At 35.1% G+C, this 17,835-nt stretch overlaps 2 long non-coding RNA genes across 6 annotated transcripts; one reads left to right on the top strand and one right to left on the bottom strand.

Annotated features, from left to right (window-relative positions):
* Positions 1–1,158: 1,158 nt before the first annotated feature.
* Positions 1,159–8,950, top strand: LOC108183599 (uncharacterized). Of its 2 annotated transcripts, none has more exons than XR_001798574.4 (3): positions 1,159–1,440; positions 3,751–3,849; positions 4,015–4,284. It is a non-coding gene; the product is annotated as an uncharacterized lncRNA (long non-coding RNA). The 2 variants fall into 2 exon arrangements; XR_012401747.1 differs by lacking the exon at positions 4,015–4,284 and adding an exon at positions 8,677–8,950 and having other exon boundaries at positions 1,345–1,440.
* On the bottom strand, positions 1,829–16,755 carry LOC137491390 (uncharacterized). 4 transcript variants are annotated; one of them, XR_012401744.1, is made up of 9 exons: positions 16,605–16,755; positions 16,425–16,517; positions 11,969–12,062; positions 11,774–11,889; positions 9,856–10,092; positions 7,213–7,349; positions 6,049–6,258; positions 5,851–5,961; positions 1,829–4,256 (listed from the first exon to the last, which is right to left on the bottom strand). It is a non-coding gene; the product is annotated as an uncharacterized lncRNA (long non-coding RNA). The 4 variants fall into 4 exon arrangements; XR_012401741.1 differs by lacking the exons at positions 1,829–4,256; positions 5,851–5,961; positions 6,049–6,258 and having other exon boundaries at positions 6,510–7,349; XR_012401742.1 differs by lacking the exons at positions 1,829–4,256; positions 5,851–5,961; positions 6,049–6,258; positions 11,774–11,889; positions 11,969–12,062 and having other exon boundaries at positions 6,495–7,349.
* Positions 16,756–17,835: the final 1,080 nt, after the last annotated feature.

Here is a 17,835-nt window from a genome sequence, read left to right as displayed (position 1 = left end):
CCAGCTTGAGCTCATTAGATTCACCATCAGCTTCCATCATCAGGGCAGGACACTGATGGTGAATATAATAAGCTCAAGCTGGACATTAGCCATAGTGAGATTTGAACCCGGGTCTCTTTGATTAAAGTTCAACACTTTATAACATCAGCCACTGAGTCTGGAGTGAGAAACTGCAGTTTGAATGGAGCTTTATATAGGTCCTGATTTTGACCGCAATTTGAGATAAATGGTTTTGTAATTTGGCTCACAAAAAAAAAAGCTACCAATGTGAAGTCCTGTGGCTTAGTGGGTGAGTGCTTGACTGCCAAACAGAAAACTGACAGATCTAATCTTACACTTGCTAAAAACTACATCCTGTCTTTCTCAATAAAAACAATTTTAAGGAGTCTGAATTCATCTCTCTCAGTGGCTCAAGTCATAAAGTAATGTGCTTTCATGCAGGAGACCTGGGTTCAAATCCCTCTATTGCTTACTTTACTGTCATTTGCTGGAATTCAGTCAGACAAAGTGGCCCAAGCAGCATGAAAGCCATGATGGGCTAGTGGCTGAACACACAGTCAATGTGAACGAGACTACGGTAGAGGCTTGGGTATGAAACTCAGTACACTGTGTGGATCAAACCAAAGGAACTGCTGAAAGGAAAGTAATCAGTGCAGGATCGAGGAAAAACACTTTTGTTTTTTGTATTTAGATCAGCAGTAAAGAGCAGTAACAGGACTCAGATTAGAACCCAGGTATACTGTGAGAACTTCACATTTCAGGCTGTATGCTCTGACCACTACACCATCAGCACACACACAAACACACACTTCTTTCTCCAGTGTAAGGATGACCACATTTACACATTTTGAAAAAAAAAAGTAAATAAATACAAATAATTAATATCAAGTGTAAAATTATTCAAAATTCATTAAAACTACATCATATGCTAATATATTATTATATTTCATTGTTCAAAATGTGTAAAACCTGCTTATTCTCCAATCAAACACATCAACCATATATTAAATGATCTTACAGCTGCTTGTGGGGCTTTAAATGTCACTAAACACAATTAAACACTGTAAATATCATCATTTACCTCTAAAGTCTCCTCATACTGTATTGAGGACTCTACGCCAAATCTGGCCAATCAGATGCTTTCTACAGAAAGTCCCTCCCCCAACATACACGCGACAGAGCAGCAGCACAACAAACACACTTTCTGGACTCTCTACTGGAAATATGAGCTCATAAATACCTTTACTGGAGCTGTGAATCCGCCTGGATGTGGAGGAGTGTGTGGAGGAGCGTCAGAAAGAGGAAAGATGTGCAGCAGAAACACAACAGACACACGTGTGTATCTTCACTGCTGCAGAGGAGGAGAGAGAGCAATGCCTGAACACAAACACTACAGCAACATCACTACAAACAAACCCACCGAAACAAAGTCACTTACAGGTGAGTCGCGTTACTCTCCACTTCTGCACTTTCTGTCGCTTTTCTTCCCTGACGGGCTGTAATATGTGCTGTTGACTGACATTATGAGTCTGTCACTGAGCTGTCAACTGCTGGAGCTCAACTTGACGCCAGTAAAACGGTGTACCTGTGATGATCTGTGGCGCTGTTGTCAAAGGTGTTCAGGCTAAAAGAGCAGCTCGCTGATGCCGCCTAGTGGAGCGGATGGAAACTGCGCTTTAATGCCTCTTGCTGAGTTCAGAAGATTTTTTTCATCCACTCGTTGTTTTTATACAGCAACAGAAATACTTATAATTCTAAACTTGATAAATGGCTTTCTACAATATATGATCTTTTAAAAAGCAGCCAGTCATCTTTATAAGGCATTTATGATCATATTTCTGTTGGTCAATTAAATCTGTAAGCAATGAAAACATTCTGCATCCCCAATATAAAAGCTAATCAGATAAATTAAATGTGTTTATTGATGAGAGGTGCATTAATTACATACAGGCTAAAAGACGATCTGGAGTGAATAACAGCATAATGAGAAAGTCACAAGCTAAAAAGTTCAATATTTATGTTTTGCACTTCATTTATCGATATTTGATGTCAAGTCTGTAGTCATCAGCTTTTGGGAATCGTTTTATGTTACATTTATATTGGTTTGATATTTCCACATTGTTAATCAATAATTTGTCCTGAATTTCTGTATAAAAACAGCTAAAATAATCCCTTATGAATGATCAGATGTTTGAGTTTAAGCTTTAAAAGGTGAAAAGTGGTTAAACACACACACACACACACACACACACACGTTGTGAGGAGGGAAATTAACAGGTGAGACCAAAACGACTGGTGTGTCCGATTAAGAGAAGCCTCTGAGCTGGAGACTCAGTAAGATTAAGAGAATTTACTGAAGATAGTTTGCCGTTCTGTGACACTCGCATAGAGTTTGCTGGCCGATCTCGCTGCCTCACAATAACAAAAACACAGCAATTATACTGTGTATAATAAATCTACAGAATCGTCCCAATCAATCTAAAATGATCAATTCTGTACACACAGAGCCGTTCAAGTCATCTGGTGAAATTGTACTCTTTTCACAGTATAAATCACAGAAAACTAAACATCACATTGTGACATATTTCCAATACCGTGCCGCTCTACAGGGAACGACCTGTTTCATCCTCAAGGCTGTTTCTTGTACTCTCAGCCGTCTAATGGGAAACTGGTTGAATACTGGTATAATCTACATCCAGACTGGCAGCTGCTGCTACACAGAAAGTCTCTCCTACACACAAAGAAAATGACTTTAAACAGAATTAACACATTAAACGGTAAATAACTCAGGAAACAGTTGTTTCCAATCCATCAGGAATCCAGTTCTGCTCAAGAGCTCTCCATGACCTCTGATCTGGCTTGGTATATCCTGAAAACAGAGAGTTGACAGACATGGACGCTTCAACTGAACACATCACTACATTAGGTCATGTTTAACTTCATTCACTGATCAAAATCATGTCAACGATTAAAAACTGATTCAAATAATCAATAATAAAGTCACCAACAGAATATATTTAGATCTTTCCTGGAACGGATGAAGACAGAAAACGACTCGCTTCAACATGTAGCAGAACTGTGTTCACCATGACCTCAGTTTACTGTCTCGCTGTCATCTGAAGATCCCCATAAAAACTGTAATATTTAGCGTTTGATGATATTTATTTATTTATTAATAATACCTTTTTTTTAACCTCAAGATTTTCTGCTTCATTTTACACAACAAAATGTTTGTGGTTGTCAGCATCAATGGATGAAAATGAACATGACTACAGCTGCGCCACAGGAAGGTGAAATCTCAGTGCTTTACATTTGCTGAGCTGAAGATCAGGAAAAACATCAACACAAACTTTCAAATCAACAGAAAGGTGTAATTCAGAAATATCTCCACAGGAGGGCGACATGTTTAAGCTCATCCAATTAGATTTGCAGTGGTGTAATTCAGCAAAATCACCACATGAGGGCGAATATTTAAATTCATCAAATTCGCAGCGCTGCAATTCAGAAATTCTCCACACGAGGCTGAAACTTTCAGTATTTTAAAACAGCAGCAGTGCAGTGCACAAAAATCCCCACAAGAGGGCGAATATTTTAAATTCAGTAAATTCAAGATTTGACAAAGTGTAGTTCAGAGAAATCTCCACATGAGGGCGCAATATTTCCTACATATGTAATATTTGTATATTTGTCTATTATTAGCTCAGATATTCAGTGTGTAATAATGTGTGTATTTGTGTGTCGACTCTACAGGATCAGTGACGTGTTGTGGACTGTAAGCCTGTTGAACAAAAGCAGAGACGTGTGGACAGACACTGACTGTACTGATGATGATCATCTGCTGCTGCACAGGTGATGTAGATCATGTGTGATTGTGTGTGTGTTTCACATGTCGGTTACCATCATTTGCTTTGTGGAGGGTCACTCCTCTAGAAAGTAAATGATGGTAACCGAAACGGGTGGGGAAGGGACGAAGGTCCAAAATTTTTATACAGTTCATTTTAAATTTTTTGGCAGGCTGTAAAGTATAACCCCTGCTGGACACGGCTCCGGAAGCTCCAGGGGGAGACCGAACTGGTATCCCCCCTTCTTCAGGCGCGCCTCACACTCACTCACCATTCACACATATCGCAGAGTTCTGGCTGGGACCGATACCAGCAACCCCTGAAGCCGTGGGGCAGCGCTCTTACCACAGAGCCACAGATCTCCTGTCTGAACACCTGCTGGAACTGATGTTTGACTGCTGACCTGTGTGTGAGCTGATTCAATAAAACAAGATACAAGTCAGATCTGAACCCTTGTCTTTATGAGTCTCTTCCTCAGAGAACTTGTGTTCTGTATAATGAGTTGAACATTACCCATAGTGAGGATTGAACCCGGGTCTTCTTGATCGAAGCCCAACACTTTATGACCTGAGCCACCAAGTCTGATGTTGGAGGAGATATCTGAATGGGGCTTTATCACAAACTCCATCATGACCAAGGTTTGACACATGTTTCTTTGTAATTTGCTCCACAAAACAACCATATCCATAAATCAAGCTCTGTGGTTCAGTGGATGAGCGTTTGACTATTGTACAGAAGTGCGAAGGATCAAATCCCACTCTTGCTAGATTCAAGTCAGATGTGAACTCTTGTCTTTATGAGTCTCTTCCTCAGAGAACTTGTGTTTATTCACTCAATCATCATGGGGTTCACATCAGCGTCCAGCTTGAGCTCATTATATTCACCATCAGCTTCCATCATCAGGGCAGGACACTGATGGTGAATATAATAAGCTCAAGCTGGACATTAGCCATAGTGAGATTTGAACCCGGGTCTCTTTGATTAAAGTTCAACACTTTACGACCTGAGCCACAGAGTCTGGATGGTGAAGCAAATGTTTAATTGGAGCTTTATTTATTTCGTAATTTTACCTGTGATTTGAGATAACTTTCTTTGTAATTTGGCTCACAAAAAGTCTTCTGCAATTAGTCAAGTCCTGTGGCTCAGTGTATGAGTCTTTGACTACCGTTCAACAGACTGAAGGATCGAATCTCTCACTTGTGCTTTCATGCAGGAGACCTGGGTTCAAATCCCTCTATTGCTTACTTTACTGTCATTTGCTGGAATTCAGTGAGACAAAGTGGCCCAAGCAGCATGAAAGCCATGATGGGCTAGTGGCTGAACACACAGTCAATGTGAACGAGACTACGGTAGAGGCTTGGGTACGAAACTCACTTCACTGTGTGGATCAGACTAAAGGAACTGCTGAAAGGAAAGTGATCAGTGCAGGATTGAGGAAAAACACTTTTGTTTTTTGTATTTAGATCAGCAGTAAAGAGCAGTAACAGGACTCAGATTTGAACCCAGGTATGCTGTGAGATCTTCACATCTCAGGCTGTGTGCTCTGACCACTACACCATCAGCACACACACAAACACACACTTCTTTCTCCAGTGTAAGGATGACCACATTTACACATTTTGAAAAAAAAACTAAATAAATACAAATAACTAATATCAAATGTAAATTATACAATACATTCAAACTACATCATATGCTAATATATTATTACATTTCATTGTTCAAAATGTGAAAAACCTGCTTATTCTTCAGTCACACACATCAACCATATTTTAAATGATCTTACAGCTGCTTGTGGGGCTTTAAATGTCACTAAACACAATTAAACACTGTAAATATCATCATTTACCTCTAAAGTCTCCTCATACTGTATTGAGGACTCTACACCAAATCTGGCCAATCAAATGCTTTCTACAGAAAGTCCCTCCCCCAACATACACGCGACAGAGCAGCAGCACAACAAACACACTTTCTGGACTCTCTACTGGAAATATGAGCTCATAAATACCTTTACTGGAGCTGTGAATCCGCCTGGATGTGGAGGAGTGTGTGGAGGAGCGTCAGAAAGAGGAAAGATGTGCAGCAGAAACACAACAGACACACGTGTGTATCTTCACTGCTGCAGAGGAGGAGAGAGAGCAATGCCTGAACACAAACACTACAGCAACATCACTACAAACAAACCCACCGAAACAAAGTCACTTACAGGTGAGTCGCGTTACTCTCCATTTCTGCACTTTGTGTTGCTTTTCATCACTGTCGGGCTGTAATATGTGCTGTTGACTGACATTATGAGTCTGTCACTGAGCTGTCATCTGCTGGAGCTCAACTTGACGCCAGTAAAACGGTGTACCTGTGATGATCTGTGGCGCTGTTGTCAAAGGTGTTCAGGCTAAGAGCAGCTCGCTGATGCCGCCTAGTGGAGCGGATGGAAACTGCGCTTTAATGCCTCTTGCTGAGTTCAGAAGATTTTTTTCATCCACTCGTTTTTATACAGCAACAGAATACTTATAATTCAAAACTTGATGAATGGCTTACTACAATATATGATCTTTTAAAAAGCAGCCAGTCATCTTCATAAGGCCTTTATGATCATATTTCTGTTGGTCAATTAAATCTGTAAGCAATGAAAACATTCTGCATCCCCAATATAAAAGCTCGTCAGATAAATTAAATGTGTTTATTGATGAGAGGTGCATTAATTACATACAGGCTAAAAGACGATCTGGAGTGAAGAACATCATAGTGAGAAAGTCACGAGCTAAAAAGTTCAATATTTATGTTTTGCACTTCATTTATCGATATTTGATGTCAAGTCTGTAGTCATCAGCTTTTGGGAATCGTTTTATGTTACATTTATATTGGTTTGATATTTCCACAATGTTGATCAATAATTTGTCCTGAATTTCTGTATAAAAACAGCTAAAATAATCCCTTATGAATGATCAGATGTTTGAGTTTAAGCTTTAAAAGGTGAAAAGTGGTTAAACACACACACACACACACACACACACACACACACACACACACGTTGTGAGGAGGGAAATTAACAGGTGAGACCAAAACGACTGGTGTGTCCGATTAAGAGAAGCCTCTGAGCTGGAGACTCAGTAAGATTAAGAGAATTTACTGAAGATAGTTTGCCGTTCTGTGACACTCGCATAGAGTTTGCTGGCCGATCTCGCTGCCTTACAATAACAAAAACACAGCAATTATACTGTGTATAATAAATCTACAGAATCATCCCAATCAATCTAAAATGATCAATTCTGTACACACAGAGCCGTTCAGGTCATCTGGTGAAATTGTACTCTTATCACAGTATAAATCACAGAAAACTAAACATCACATTGTGACATATTTCCAATACCGTGCCGCTCTACAGGGAACGACCTGTTTCATCCTCAAGGCTGTTTCTTGTACTCTCAGCCGTCTAATGGGAAACTGGTTGAATACTGGTATAATCTTCATCCAGACTGGCAGCTGCTGCTACACAGAAAGTCTCTCCTGCACACAAAGAAAATGACTTTAAACAGAATTAACACAGAAAACGGTAAATAACTCAGGAAACAGTTGTTTCCAATCCATCAGGAATCCAGTTCTGCTCAAGAGCTCTCCATGACCTCTGACCTGGCTTGGTAGATCCTGAAAACAGAGAGTTGACAGACATGGACGCTTCAACTAAACACACCACTACATTAGGTCATGTTTAACTTCATTCACTGATCAAAATCATGTCAACGATTAAAAACTGATTCAAATAATCAATAATAAAGTCACCAACAGAATATATTTAGATCTTTCCTGGAACAGATGAAGACAGAAAACGACTCAATTCAACATGTAGCAGAACTGTGTTCACCATGACCTCAGTTTACTGTCTCGCTGTCATCTGAAGATCCCCATAAAAACTGTAATATTTAGCGTTTGATGATATTTATTTATTTATTAATAATACCTTTTTTTTAACCTCAAGATTTTCTGCTTCATTTTACACAACAAAATGTTTGTGGTTGTCAGCATCAGTGGATGAAAATGAACATGACTACAGCTGCGCCACAGGAAGGTGAAATCTCAGTGCTTTACATTTACTGAGCTGAAGATCAGGAAAAACATCAACACAAACTTTCAAATCAACAGAAAGGTGTAATTCAGAAATATCTCCACAGGAGGGCGACATGTTTAAGCTCATCCAATTAGATTTGCAGTGGTGTAATTCACCAAAATCACCACACGAGGGCGAATATTTTAAATTCATTAAATTCGCAGCGCTGCAATTCAGAAATTCTCCACACGAGGCTGAAACTTTCAGTATTTTAAAACAGCAGCAGTGCAGTGCACAAAAATCCCCACAAGAGGGTGAATATTTTAAATTCAGTAAATTCAAAATTTGACAGTGTAGTTCAGAGAAATCTCCACATGAGGGCGCAATATTCAATACAAATGTAATATTTGGATATTTGTCTATTATTAGCTCAGATATTCAGTGTGTGTAATAATGTGTGTATTTGTTTGTCTGCTCTACAGGATCAGTGAAGTGTTTTGGACTGTAAGACTGTTGAACACAAGCAGAGACGTGTGGACAGACACTGACTGTACTGATGATGATCATCTGCTGCTGCACAGGTGATGTAGATCATGTGTGTGATTGTGTGTGTGTGTGTGTGTGTGTGTGTGTGTGTGTGTGTGTGTGTGTGTGTTCCACATGTCGGTTACCATCATTTGCTTTGTGGAGGGTCACTCCTCTAGAAAAGTAAATGATGGTAACCGAAGCGGGTGGGGAAGGGACGAAGGTCCAAAATTTTTATACAGTTCATTTTAAATTTTTTGGCAGGCTGTAAAGTATAACCCCTGCTGGACACGGCTCCGGAAGCTCCAGGGGGAGACCGAACTGGTATCCCCCCTTCTTCAGGCGCGCCTCACACTCACTCACCATTCACACATATCGCAGAGTTCTGGCTGGGACCGATACCAGCAACCCCTGAAGCCGTGGGGCAGCGCTCTTACCACAGAGCCACAGATCTCCTGTCTGAACACCTGCTGGAACTGATGTTTGACTTGTTCTGAGCTGTGATTTTAATAATAAACAGTAAAGTAACCGTGTTGTGAACCCATGTCTTCATTGTCATCTTATTCTCAGAGAGCACGTGCTTGTCCACTCACCCACAATTAATTCACTCTCTACTGTGGCATTTATGTGATTTTGTTGCATGTGATGATCACAATTTAACATAATTGTTAGTTGGATTCGAACTAAAGACGTCACGATTTAAATCACAGTTCCTTACTACTTGCACCACTGAGTCTGTGTAGCTACACGCTGTCTAATTGATTGTAGAATCATGTAGTGATTTTTGTAAACTACATTGCTACAAATTGACTTCTTTGCGCCCTCCTGTGGCGATTTTTGCTAACTACATCGCAAATTGACTTCACTGCACCCTCCTGTGGTGATTTTTGTTAAGTACATTGACTTTATTGACCCTTAATTTAATATGCCCTCCTGTGATGATTTTTAAGTATATTGACTTTGTTGATACCTAATTTAATATGCCCTCCTGTGGTGATTTGTTAAGGACATTGACTTTATTAAATCTTAATTTAATATGCCCTCCTGTTGTAATTTTTGTGAACTACATCACAAAAAAATCCTTTATTAATCTTTCACATTGTGCCCTCCTGTAGGGTTTGTTTGTGAACTACATCACTTAAAATTTACTTTATTGATCCTTAATGCATCATTTACTCCTGTGTGGATTTTTATTACCAACACCATTAAAAATTTACTTGAAATTGTGGACATTCATATGACAAAACCTCACTATGTCTAGTAGTATGTCTATTAGTACTTCTGCTTGAGTAACTTGATTAAAAATGTCAATTACTCAAAAAACTGACCCATAACCAGTATTTAATGATCTTTATTAACCCTTTACATGTCAAATCCAAATAAAAAAAACTTATTAATTAAAGCAAATTCCTTTGATAAGAGTTAAAAACACAGAGCACAAACCTGCATGGATGTTCAATCCTGAAGATCTTCATTTGCCCAGGTGTTTTCAATCAGGTTGTAGTTAAACTCAGGAAAGCGGAGCAGGATTTGACACACCTCCTCATTTTGAATCCTACTGCTTTTCCATATTTTAATGATACACTTATTGTCCACAAGGAAGAGAACTCTTGATCTCAGTAAGCTTACGGGAAACATAAGGTCTCATTTTGGTGAGAATGACACAGGATAGCATCATGACTGCATGAAAAGAGATTTGTGAGAGTTAGCAGAATCAAAGGTGTCAGATAAAACATGAAAAACATTTGTGTTGACTGAGCTGGATGGCATCAATATAGACTTTCAGTTTGACACAGTTCGTATTAAGTTGAACACTGACACATGCTGACTGTTGATTGGCTGCAGGTGATGAATATACAATTAGCTGCCTGTTCAGGATGTAAATGAAAGACATTAAATATAGTGATTTGAAGTTATAATTGGCTGCAGATCTGTTTGTCATTGTGTTTAGAGTTAGTTATGCAGTGCTACACTAAATTTTAGATTCAATCAACTCAGATTTAGTGGAACCTGTAGTGTTTTTTTATTTTTCATGGGGATGAACATTAAGCATTTAATGTGTTTTCATTAACTGATATGACTGATTCAGTGGTCGAGTGGATAGTTCTCTGCGTCATGGTACAAGAAAGTCTGCGTTCAAATCCCATGATTAATGAAGCTTGTAGTGGGTTTTGATCAATTATTTAAGTTCAAAGTAAAAACGTTCAATTTAAACTGAAAGTCTGTAAGACAATTTGGAGAAATAAAGTTTGGCATGTTCAGTGGCTCAGTGGATGGTTGTTAGTGATTTGGTGGTGAGCTGTTTGGGATCTAATCTTGCTGTTACCAAAGTTCAAGTTTACTAAGTAATGCAGACCCAAAAAAGTCTAAAACCCCATTTAAAACATGCTAATGTTGTTTTGTATTGTATGGCGCAGTGGATAAGTGTTCACATTTTGTTTCACAAACATCAGGGTTCGATTCCCACAATCACTAAAGTACTTGTTTACTAATCAATTCAGGACCGAAAAGGTCTAAAACGCCATTTAAAATAGCCTTGCATTGTTTCAGATTCTGTGGTGCTGCGGATAATCATTTCATTTGAGGTCTAGCTATGACTGTGTTCAAATCCCACAAACTTCAAAGTTCATATTTACTAAGTAGTTCCTTTCCAAAAAGGTGTAAAACCCCATTTAAAACACTCTTACACAGTTTCAGATTCTGTGGCGCAGCGAATAGATATTTGCTTGTTGTGTTTAGGATTATCAGGGTTTAAATCCCACAATCAACAAAGTCTGGGTTTGACTCCAGCAGTTGCTTATTTCTCAAAATTTCAGACCACTTTTAAGAAAGTAATTGTTATAATTTATCCTACAGTTTAAAAAAACACATTTACAAATAGTGACTCAGTGGCACTTGAGAATAAACCTGTGTGCATTAAACATGAAGTCTGGGATTCAAAGCCGGCTCTCACTTTGTTTAAGTCAAGTCTCTTTGAAAATATATACATAACAATCCAAAACACCTTGCTTTACACAACATTTGTGGTGTAGCGGTTAAAAACTTAACTGCAATGCAGGTAAGTCAGGGTTCAAATCCAGCACATGCTTGTTTTTTTTTCCCTCAAATGACACATCTTAAAAATATCATAACCAAAACATTTGTTTACCCATCAGACTCTGTGGCTCAGCAGATTAAGCATTCAGCTTTCATCTTGGAGACAAGGGTTCAATTCCCATTTTTGCTTATGTTCAGTTCCTGTTTTTGAACCCAACAATACGCGCCAAATCACAATGGTAAATGTGAAAGCCACGATGGCACTAATGGCTAACACACGTTGGTTGAGGACAAGGTTACAGTATGACATGGGTTCAAAACTCACCAAAGACAGAATGCTGAGGCTGCAGCAAGTTACCTGGGGCGGTGGTGAAAAGGAGAGGTGGAAACTTGAAATACCTGGGGCGGTAACAGACAGAGAAGGTGGAGACTGGTTGCAATCTGGGGAGGTAATAAAGAATGGCTACATAGGCCTACAAAACACGGACCAGAGATGATGAAACACGGACTGACCACATACCTAAAGCAGAAAGAAAGGTGAAGGCTGAACAATGAGAGGAGGAGGAGGCAGTATCGGTAACAGAGAGGTGGAGTGTGGAGAGAGAAGCTCAAGCCTGGAAAAAGTAACATTAAAAAAAAATTTTAATTTTTAATTTTTAAAAAATTTTAAATTTTTATTTTATTATTATTATTTTTTTTAATAATACTAAAAATCCCTTAAATTCTCATTTTTATTAAAGTTGAGTAGCATGCTCTGGATTTGAACCCAGCTATTGCATGATGGGTTATGGTCTCATGCTATGTACTCTGACCACTAGACCATCACAGCCATACAAAGATTTGCACTCTTGGTTATTTTGAAGCAAACAAAATTTCACACATTTCAAAAAAAAATAATAAAAAAAATAAAAATTCCTGAATTAATTTTATTGTGTATATAATAAATAACCTTAAACATGTACTAAAAATGTTTGCCATCAGAATTAAAAGGTTAGTCCAAACATATTACTTTTAGTTTATAATTTAAAAATCAATTTAATCTGTTTAAAAATGTTTTTTTTTCTTAAACATTGAAAAAGACAAATTTAAAGGCAGATTAAAGCACCAACACTATGTATAATATGTATGCATTGCAATATGAATAGTACAATACATAATTTATTGCAGGTGTACAAAAAATTACACATCAACCATTTTTAAAAAGTTAATATACACAAACAGGTAGTTTTGATTGAATAAAGTTGATCTAGGATATTATTTCTCGTCATTTCATTACATTTTGTTATTTAATATTAGTCACAAAGTGCAAACTCAGCAGAAAACATTATTAAAGTTTACCTAATCAATATCAAGCGCTGCGAGTTTAAGTCAAATGTGCATCGAAAGGTCTTTGCACATTTTAAGTGAATACATTTACACAGATTTAAAATGTTCTTTTGTTACAATTAGAATCAGAAAGAGCTTTATTGCCAGGTATGTTCACACATACGAGGAATTTGTTTTCATGATAGAGCTTCTACAGTGCAACAGAACTACAGATATAGAACAAAAAACAGATAATAAATATAATAAAATTTTAAATGAGCAAATCCATGCAAATGTCAAACTTGCCATGAAAAAAAATCATTTTTCACCAAAAAAAAAAAAAAAAAAAAAGCTTTTGTTGGCAAGTATTTTAAAGTTATTAAAATATTAAAAAATGTTTACAGATTGATTTTTTTCTGCTCCCACAACTCCGTGGCTAACTGATTTGAAAACTATAGATATATGTTTTATTATAATGTTAACATAGACTTCCTCTGTCAATTTATGTTCAGAGATTTTACTGCAAATGTCACATCATAACGCTGGAATTGCTCAAATATATTTATTTTATTAAATGTATATTATGGTTTTTATATATATATATATATATATATATATATATATATATATATATATATATATATATATATATATATATATATATGGTATCTAAACATACAAAAATAAATAATTAGTAGCAATAAAATATAAATAATTAGTAGCAATAAAATATAATAATATTAGTCAAAATGAGGAAAAACTGCAGAACAGAAAACATTATGAATGCTTATTAAAAGCTGCGAGTTTGAGACAAATGTGCATTGAAAAATGCATCATAAGAAAACTAAGTTAAGTTTGTTATAAGAATGGTCAATATAGATCGGTCAGCAAAAGAAGCATATTTCACTTACTTACTATTATTTATTATTTTTTATTAAAATAAAAAATCAATCATGTTTGTTTTATAGAGAGTTAATTCTTATTCTGTTAAAAACATTGACAAAGTCACATTAGAGGCAATTTCACATCCGTCACATCTAACAGAAAAGTGATCCATAACGAAGCTTTTCCTTCATAAATGCAAAAATGTCAAATAAAATAAAAAAATCAATCATGTTTGTTCTATAGAGAGCTAATTCTTATTCTTTTGATTATCATTATTTATTTTGGGTTATGCAGTTTAATTCACAGAATTTCTACAAAGTATGTGTATACTGAAACTTGCGCATGTTTATTTCCTAATTTAAAATAAATTAAAAAAAGATTACAGATTGATTTTTTTTTGCTTCCACAATTCTGTGGTTAGTAGTTTTGAAAACTATAATTAAATGTTTTAATATAATGTTAACATAGACTTCCCCTGTCAATTTATGTTCCGAGATTTTACTACAAATGTCGCATCCATAATGCTGGAATTGCTCAAATATAAGTAAATAAATGAATATTATGGTATATATAAATATATATATATATATATATATATATATATATATATATATATATATATATATATATATATATATATATAAATATATATATATATATATATATATATATATATATATATATATATATATATATATATATATATATATATATATATATATACATATATACATATATATCAGATATATTTAGATATATGGTATCTAAACATACAAAAATAAATAATTAGTAGCAATAAAATATAATAATATTAGTCAAAATGAGGAAAAACTGCAGAACAGAAAACATTATGAATGCTTATTAAAAGCTGCGAGTTTGAGACAAATGTGCATTGAAAAATGCATCATAAGAAAACGAAGTTAAGTTTGTTATGAAAATGGTCAGTATAGATCGGTCAGCAAAAGAAAAGCATTTCAAAATAAAGTAAGAATTTAAAATCAAAGTCAAAATAGAAAATTAAAATATTTTTTAATTTAACAATAATATTTTGTACTATTCTAAAATACAAATTATTATTATTATTATTATTATTATTATTATTATTATTATTATTAGAGCAAATCCTTGCAAATGTCAACCTTGTCATGAAAAAAACAGTTTTCACCAAAATAAAGAAACCATTTCTACATTTTTCTTTAAAATTACTCCAAAATGTCTCCGGTATATTTAATATAGTAGTTTAAAAACATTGACAAAGTCACATTAGAGGCAATTTCACATCTGTCACATCTAACAGAAAAGTGATCCATAACGAAGATTTTCCTTCATAAATGCAAAAATGTCAAATAAAATAAAAAATCAATCATGTTTGTTCTATAGAGAGCTAATTCTTATTCTTTTGATTATCATTATTTATTTTGGGTTATGCAGTTTAATTCACAGAATTTCTACAAAGTATGTGTATACTGAAACTTGCGCATGTTTATTTCCTCATTTAAAATAAAAAAAATGATTACAGATTGATTTTTTTCTGCTTCCACAACTCTGTGGTTAGTAGTTTTGAAAACTATAATTAGATGTTTTAATATAATGTTAACATATACTTTCCCTGTCAATTTATGTTCTGAGACTTAACTTAAAATGTCGCATCCATAACGCTGGAATCGCTCAAATATCTTTATTGAATGAATATTATGTTTTATATATATATATAGTATCTAAACATACAAAAATAAATAATTGGTAGCAATAAAATATAATAATATTAGTCAAAATGAGGAAAAACTGCAGAACAGAAAACATTATGAATGCTTATTAAAAGCTGTGAGTTTGAGACAAATGTGCATTGAAAAATGCATCATAAGAAAACGAAGTTAAGTTTGTTATGAAAATGGTCAATATAGATCGGTCAGCAAAAGAAGCGCATTGAAAAATAAAGTAAGAATTTAAAATCAAAGTCAAAATAGAAAAGTAATATTAAAAATATTTTTAAATTTAACAATAATAGTTTGTATTATTCTAAAATACAAATTATTATTATTATTATAAAATACAAATTATTTTTATTAAATACAAATTATTATTATTATTCTAAAATACAAATTATTATTAAATACAAATTATTATTATTATTATTATTATAAAATACAAATTATTATTATTAAATACAAATTATTATTATTCTAAAATACAAATTATTATTAAATACAAATTATTATTATTATTATTAATATTATGAGAGCAAATCCAATGCAAATGTCAACCTTGTCATGAAAAAAAAAATTTTCATCAAAATAAAGAAACCATTTCTACATTTTTCTTTAAAAATACTTAGTGCTTTCAAACTATTATATTGGTTTTACCAAAGTCACACAAGTGGCAGTTTCACATATGTCATCCATAACAGAAAAGTGTCACAAAAGTGTAAAATATGATTTAACAACAACAACAACAATTTAGCAATTGGCTGTGTTATTAGATGAGTTTAATCAACGAAAACTAAATCAAACAAAAACTTTTTTTCCTCAACAAATAAACATTATAGGCTCCATGTAACCCAAATGTAAAACTTCAACATACTGTCACATTTTAGGCCATTTACTGTTATTCTAAATGTTTATTCTAGCACATAAAACAAAATGACCAAGACATGGTGATCAGTGATCTTACACTACACCAATTTTGTCCAATTAAATGCTTCCTAAACAAACCCCCCTCACTACGCTCCAACGCACAAACAAACACACTTTCTGGACTCTCTACTGGAAATATGAGCTCATAAATACCTTTACTGGAGCTGTGAATCCGCCTGGATGTGGAGGAGTGTGTGGAGGAGCATCAGAAAGATGAAATATGTGCACACCTGTGTATCTTCACTGCTGCAGAGGAGGAGAGAGAGCAATGCCTGAACACAAACACTACAGCAACATCACTACAAACAAACCCACCGAAACAAAGTCACTTACAGGTGAGTCGCGTTACTCTCCATTTCTGCACTTTGTGTCGCTTTTCTTCGCTGTCGGGCTGTAATATGTACTGTTGACTGACATTATGAGTCTGTCACTGAGCTGTCATCTGCTGGAGCTCAACTTGACGCCAGTAAAACGGTGTACCTGTGATGATCTGTGGCGCTGTTGTCAAAGGTGTTCAGGCTAAAAGAGCAGCTCGCTGATGCCGCCTAGTGGAGCGGATGGAGAGCTGCGCTTGCAGTCTTTAGGGCTGAATAAGTAGATTAGCTGGAGTTTTACACATATCAGTGTTACATGTTGTAACATCTTGTAGCAGCATTAAAATAACAATAAAATAAAAATCGATACATTATGCAGTGTAAGTTACAGCTGCAGTAGCTAACTGTTTTACAGAACATATGATTTATGTCGCACTGTGTTTGTATAATAATGCCATGGGTTCTAAAATATTGCAAGCTCCGATGTGTATGTTCAGTAAATTTACTTTCATGACAAAAAAAAAAAAAGTTCTTTGCATTGCCTTTACAGTGACATAACTACAAAAATATTGGAGGCTGAGTAAAAATGCTCATTTTAGAAGGGAAGGTTTTTATGCATCTGAACTATATATATATATAAGTAAAAGGCATTGAAAACTATTAGGTAGATTTGTCAAGTGATGCGATCTTATTTATTATTAAATGATTGTTATAATTGTTAATAATAAAATAACTTATCATTTTTTTACAGAATCTGAAAAACATGATTGTATTGTTCACAATTAACAAAAATGACGTAAATGTAATGGGTTTCTTGTATTATATGAGATTATATGCACACAAATGCACAATGACAAGGTTAAATATGTGCGTTGAATAATGAACAAGTCAGGAAAACAAACGAGATTTAAGCCGGTTACTTGAGGATGAAAAATGTTATACAAACAATAAAGACAACAATAAGTTCATGTGAACTTTTTAAAAATAAATATATTGTTTTAAATTAAGATTTATTAAACCTGATATTTCTTTGAAGTTTTTGCGCTTTTAACGTCAGTCATATTATAACTTAAACATGGCGGATGAGGTACAATCCTATTCATACTCAACGAGATTTGGCTGTTGCCTACTCTTTTAGTCCTCGTTAAGTAAGTACTTTTTGAAATTGAGTACCTACTCATTGAGTATGCGGTTTTGAGCGCAGCCAATGTAGTTAACAAAAAGCACCACAGGAGGGCACAATAAAGTCG

The sequence above is a fragment of the Danio rerio genome, chromosome 4, assembly GCF_049306965.1.
Source record: "Danio rerio strain Tuebingen ecotype United States chromosome 4, GRCz12tu, whole genome shotgun sequence".
NCBI classification, from domain to species: domain Eukaryota; kingdom Metazoa; phylum Chordata; class Actinopteri; order Cypriniformes; family Danionidae; genus Danio; species Danio rerio.
The sequence above is the reverse complement of the archived record's forward strand: the minus strand, read 5'-3'. Positions and strand labels throughout refer to the sequence as shown.